We start from the raw sequence: 6,821 nt of genomic DNA, 5'->3' as shown, positions 1-6,821 counted from the left end.
ATCATCAGGCACATTCATGTCACTTAAAATATAAATTAGACCTAGAATTTGTATGTTAAGGCTCCATATTTGACAGAACTTTATTTAACACACACACACACACACACACACACACACACACACACACACAGTATATATACTCACATACATATTTAAATATATACTGCATATATAGACAGTGAGACAAAGAGGACAGAAAGACAGAATAACATACATGTGTACACACGACTGTGTTTGTGTGCATATAATATATAATAAACTGTATATTCATCTATCAAGTATTTACTGCACATATACAGACAGACAGACGGACACAGGGCCTTCGTCCTCTCAGAGCAGAAATGTTCCTCTGTGTTCGACGATGAAGATGATGATGATGATGATGATAGAAGAAGAATCGGAAGGACAATTGCCTTTATTAGTCACACAACAACTACATCACACACACGCAAATTTGTCCTCCGCCTTTACCGTCCTGGTCACCTTCCTCCGCGGCAGACCAGGAGCGGTGGGCTGCCATCCAACCAGCGCCCTGACCACTGGTCAGGTGGTGGTCTTCTTGCATGTTTTTAGTGGGGGTAATTTAAGGACGATACCCCAGGTGAACACAGGGAGAACATGCAAACTCCACACAGAAAGGCTCCTTTCCTCCAGCAGCAGGCACTGAAGACATGGTGGAGGACACGCCCCCCCCGCCCACAGCGAGATTTGAACCCGGGACCTTCTAGCTGTGAGGCGACAGCGTTACCACCGTGCCACCATGATGGTGATGATGATGATGATGATGGTGATGATGATGATGATGATGATGATGATGCTGCTGCTGATGATGGTGATGATGATGATGATGATGATGATGGTGATGGTGATGATGATGATGATGATGATGATGATGCTGCTGCTGATGATGGTGATGATGATGATGATGATGGTGATGATGATGATGACGTCCAGTTTGATTCTGACCATCGTCTTTGTTTAACTTTGATAGATTTCTTTTGATATATTTGTCTTTGTGTCTGTGTCTCTTGTCGTGATGTTTTCATGAACAGCGTGACAGTCAACATTATTAGATATGCATGATCAAACAGCCCATAATATGCAGCATGAGATCAGCTGATTAGACAGAGTCCAGGATCTGAGCGACTACACTCACATGACATTGACATTATAACATCCAGGAGTTCAGCACAGGGAGTCATGTGACCGTCAGGTGGAGGACAGCGAGGACACGGGGGGACGCAGCGCTAATGCTAACCATAGCCAAAGGTTTGCTGTCACCATACCTGAGCGCAACCTCTGTGAAGCTTCAGCGTAGCGCTGAGTATTTTAGTTAATAGTGAGTTTCAGTCACCTAACAACAACACCTTGTTGCATCTTTGCTGTCCAAGCCTGAACGCATGAAACCTGAACCGCTAACAGTCAGCAGGGTCCTGCCTCAGGATCTGGTTGGAGGACACAGATACTCTGAGGCAATGAAGGTCTTTAAGGTTAAGTAGAACCTGAAAGCCAGTCCTAAAACAAACGGGCAGCCGGTGGAAGGTGTGTTAATTTATAGGCGTTAAAAGACGAATGGAACAGACCGTCTGTGAGGACGGAAAAGCATCGGGGCAGTCTGACTGGATTGTGGCAGAACTAACCTGGATGGATGACCTTGTTGGTGTGTTTGATACAAAGAGTGTGGTGAAACCATCGCTGCCCGACTGTGAGCAGTTGCAAGGGACAAAGTGGACGTGAGACGAGCAGGTCTCCAGCAGAATCTGGGAATCTGGGGCAGGTGAGACGGAGGGGAGACAGGTCTCCGGTAACAGGTGAGAGCAAATGTAAAGCAGAAAAAGGGCTGAAAGCACAGACTGGTGGAGCAGCAGCAGGGTGGATGTGGCAGAGCGAGTGTGCAGGATTACAGGATGAGATGCAGCTGGAGAGGCTCAGCTCGGACTCACCTGTCTTCACTCAGGTAACCACAGACAGGTCAGGGGGGCGGGAGCTCACTGCAGGTCCATTCAGCTGTCACTGGTTCAGGTTTTTGTTTTCTGGCCTGACCATGTTCAGGTTGTGGTCCTTTTCCTGATGGATGCCACATTTGGTTTTGTGTGCTTATTGTTGAGTTTTTGTTAAAAAGGAAGAGTCTGTTATCTGGTTTAGTCGAGGCCACAGTCGCTCTGAGTCTGTCACATTCTTCTTCCTCTCCTTTATGGTTGTGATGAAGGGAGGCCAGGACACCAACGACCTTCCTGCCTGCACCTGGTCCTCCTTCAGGAGATTGACCACATTGACCAGGGACACCCTGAGTCCTCCCAGTCAGTTGTCAACCTGTTTGAACTGGCTGTCAGACTGTTTAAGTCCAGCATAAGTTAACATAGCACTGAGTCACATCACAAACCTGCTGTTTGCTCTGTGTTTGTTAAACGTGTTCATATCCATCATGTCTGCGCTGTCGTGGATTTTATTTTCTATCTCTTCTCATTAGTTTAATCTTGTTTTCTGCTCACATTTGTAATTCAGACACTCTAGTTTTTTTCTTTATTTTATGCAAATTTAAGCATTTGAAGCCACTTTTGGGCACAGTCTTATCAGGTCTGCAGTCAACTCATTCTATAAAGTTACCGGGTTTTGCTTTTGTTATTTCCTGTTTTATGTTGAAGGATTCCTCATGTGTCACCTTTTGCTTTACCTCCTGTGTCTTCCTGCCTTTGTGATCACTGATGTGTCTCACCTGTCCTTCGTCAGTCTTTCCTTCTCTCTGTGCCTCTTCCTCCTCGTACTCTGTGCTTCAAACCCTCTGCAGTGCTTTTCTGTGTTTTTGGAACTTTTCTTTGTTTTTCTGGACTTTCGGCTTTCCTTGGTCTTGACCTTTGCCTACAACACCAAACCTTTTGTTTATTGCTAACTTTGAAGTAAATCATTCAGACAGCTCCTCATTGGTCGTCTGTGTTTCGGTCCAACCTCTTCCTTCCTTGTTTTCCCATCACAGAAACGTGAAAATCTCTACTCTACTTCACTGTGTGTGTGTGTGTGTGTGTGTGTCCAGGTGTGTGTGTGTGTATGTGTGTGTGTGTGTGTGTGTGTGTGTGTGTGTGTGTGTGTGTGTGTGTCCAGGTGTGTGTGTGTGTGTGTGTGTGTGTGTCCAGGTGTGTGTGTGTGTGTTTGTGTCCAGGTGTGTGTGTGTGTGTGTTTGTGTCCAGGTGTGTGTGTGTGTGTGTGTGTCCAGGTGTGTGTGCCTGGACTTGGTTCGTTCCATCTCTCGTCCCATCACTTCCTGTCTGGACGTTGGTGATGTCGGCGGCGGTTACCATGGACACCGAGCAGCTGCTTTCAGCACATTGGCGGGTTGCTGTTGCAGACTCTGGATCGGAGCCAGGTCCGGTTTGACTCTGGCCGTTCATTCCTCCGGTCTGACCCCTGTGGCGCCGTCCCTCCTCTCCATCTTTGCACTGACCTGTATGGACCTGCTTCCCTGTCTGTGTGAATGCACTGGTTCCAGTTTCAAACTGGTTTAGTTCACCTGTCAGAACGGATCCACGTTCTCACTTGTGAAAAACAGAACTCATATAAACAACACAAAACTCTCTTCAGAAAACAGTTAAGTGAGTCCAGGTCTCAGAGCCAAACCACAGACTGGCTACAGGACCAGATCCAGAGCCAGACCTGGTCCAGGACTCAGGCTCTGTGGTCTGAAACTATCTGGGTCAGACTCAGCAGAGAGATGCTGAGTAAAAAACTGGTAGAGAAAGAAAAGCCAAAACTCAGATATTTAAAGGTGTCGTCTGTGAAAGAGTTCAGTTCAGTGTTATTGAGACTCAGTGTCCACATTCAGAGGATCACTGTCAATCTGAGGTCTCTGGTTCACCTGACTGACTGTCCCTGACTAACCTGACTTCGGTCGGTTAAATCAATTGGTCGTTAGCCCTAAAATACAGCTGCCAGCAATGAAAGGTGGTTTCTCAGCGGGCAGTGGTTGGTGGTGAATGGGGAGCTTCAGTTCAGGACTTTTTGGACTTAACTTCATTCGAACAGTCACCCATCCTCCCTTTCTGTGGAAGGACGGCAGCAGCTAACGATCGATACAGAGACGCGTTTTTAATTCACTGAGTCTCAACTCCAACACAGCAAATAAACTACATTTATCACATGAGCCGGTATCACTAAAGGAGGCAGAAGAAACTCTGAACGTGACACATTGAGCGAGACGGACAGGACAGGGACAGGGACAGGGACAGGGACAGGGACAGGGACAGGGACAGGGACAGGCCAGCCATGGCTAACTGCTAAGCTAAAGGAGCTAGCAGAACAGACAAACATGTAAACAGAGCAGGATTAGTGAGGAAGGTGAGAGCTGCGAGCCTTAACACGAATGACGTCAGTTTAAATGTATGTTTATCGATTGGACTGGAATCAGAATGAAGCAGCTTCGACTGCTTTTTTCTTTTCTGTGGGCTTCGTCTCATTGTTGAACACATCTGGAGGTGCTGTTTTCGACCTGACCGACTGTTTTTAAAGCTCAGATTGTGGTCAGAGTGCCTGTTCAGCATGTGATATCAGAGTTTGTTTCACACTGTATTCAGACAGGTTCACCTCTGCGAGCATCTGCTGCTCATTTTCACAAACAGCAGAACGTGTCTGATCTTATTTTGGTCAATTAAAGACGTGAAGACGAAAACTCGATGCTGGGATAATTTGCAGACACAAACAGAAATGTAAAACAGAGCAGTCGGTGGAGTGGAACAGATCTAATTGGAATATATGAATGTTTGTTGTTCAGCAGTGGATTAACTCGGTCTCAGAGGTCACATGTCGGACTGAGCAGCTCTGCACTTTTTCACTTTATTTCTCCTCATATTAATTCTGGTCAGAGAGTTCAAACCGGAGTCCTGACAGGACAGGACAGTCCTTCACATGTTCCTCAGACTGATCAGACCAGCGAAAGACACCACAGGTCAAATATTACGTCTGTGTCATGCAAACTTCAACTGTGTGATGATGAAGCGAAGCGTCTGTCATTCATCAATGAGCTGATCGTGATCATTGATCATTTAGAGGTTAGATGGTTGGTCCCAAACTTATTCAGACCACAACACGTCAAGCCACAGAACCTCCAATATAGCACATGTACATATAACAGATTGTTATCGTTTGTAATCATATTTGGATATTATTTTATATTATATCAATAAATATGAGCCCAATCACTCAGAATAAAAACCAACAGGGGCTCTGCAGGTTTACAGATAAACTGTTGCCAAAACAAATTGTTTAAGGTCAATAAGGACGTACGATCAAAATGAGAAAAGCTTTCAGGTATTTTAATGTGATTCTGTTGTTCAAGAGAAAACTCCGACAGCAGGTTTCCTGTTATCATGTTTACCAGAGCTGAGACGCGTCGCTGAGCTGAGTGTTAACCTGTCGGACTGTTCATGGCTGCGGTGCGTCAGCCTGTCAGACCGTGCTGAGGGCCGCCGCTTCCAGTCTGAAGCTGTGTCACCACGACAGCCAGCAGCTGATTTTCACGCTCCTCTTTTAAGATAAAGTACAAAATGTAGCATGAAAATAATCGTCACCGTAAACGTCGCTGTTATTGATGTGTTGAAACTTTAGCGAAAAGTGACAAATATGTGATAAATCGAGCTCAAGATGTCGGGAACCAACGTGGTGATGTACGCTGTGTTAACTACCCACAGTTACAGCTGGTCAACTACTGCAGCTGATGAGCTAACAGCTAACATGCTGAGCTAACATGCTAGCCTTGGATATGTGTTCTCTTTTCTCTCTACTCCTTGTTTGTTTATATTTTGTTCTCAGGGTTTTATTCAGCAGTTACTGAAGCGGGAAATCTTGTCAGTTAGCGTGCTCATTAGCTGATTCGCTAAGAAAAGTTGACGGTTTATTGAAAAGATCGATTTGTGGTCTCCTGTCTCCGAACAGTAAATTATCTTTGCCGTCACTTCATTATATTAACAGCAGATTCTGATTTCGGCAAAACTGTGTCAGTTGAAATGGAGGTTCTAGTCTGTTGAATGTCAGTGGTTAAAAAGGAGGCGCTGAAAGGAGCTGAAGTTTGGGTTCACTGAATAAAACTGAGGCAACAGTTTTTCAGCATTGAGTGGATCATTTTTAGGATCAGCTGAAGTGAAAGTGCTGAGAGGACTCAGTGCTGAACCGTATGGACACAGACGTGTAAGCATGAAGTAAAAGCACTGAAGAGTCCGTTTAAGTGAATTCAGGAAAGCAGTTAGTTAGCAGGTGAAGTGTTATAATGATGAACCTCCATTCTGATCAAAGTTTGAACGGAAAGTCTTTGAATAATTTCATGGAACAGTTCAAATGAAAACGCTGAAAGAAGTCGAAGCGTTGCGTAAATGAAGTGTCAGTTTGGGTAAGTGCTGACGGTCAATGGACACATAAGTTGGTGAATGGTGTTCAAAGTGGGCTGAAGATTCAGTTGCACTTGAGTTTAAAAGACTGAAATAAGTTGAAGTGGACATTAAATGGAAGTGCTGAACACTGAAGTGATTGTGGAAGCACTGAGCTGAAGCCTATAAACTGAAGTGAAGGAGCTGAAAGGTGTTGAAGAGTCAGCTGAACTTCAGTCTTTCAGAGCAGTTCAAGTGTGAACTAAAGGGAGTTAAAGTGTTGAAAGAAAATGATGTAATTAACGCGTTCTCGTCGTTAATCCGCCGCCATCATTCACAGATGAATCATGAAATGTTTCTGCGGTTTCATTTCCTTCAGCGCTTTCTGTCCTCGATGAAAACCTTCTGCCTTCAGGTCTCAGACCGAGCACAAGAACATTTTCTTTTAACAAACTTCAGATTCCTCCACAA

The sequence above is a fragment of the Chaetodon trifascialis genome, chromosome 12 (genome assembly GCF_039877785.1).
Source record: "Chaetodon trifascialis isolate fChaTrf1 chromosome 12, fChaTrf1.hap1, whole genome shotgun sequence".
NCBI classification, from domain to species: Eukaryota; Metazoa; Chordata; class Actinopteri; order Chaetodontiformes; family Chaetodontidae; genus Chaetodon; species Chaetodon trifascialis.
This window is presented reverse-complemented; position numbering follows the sequence as displayed.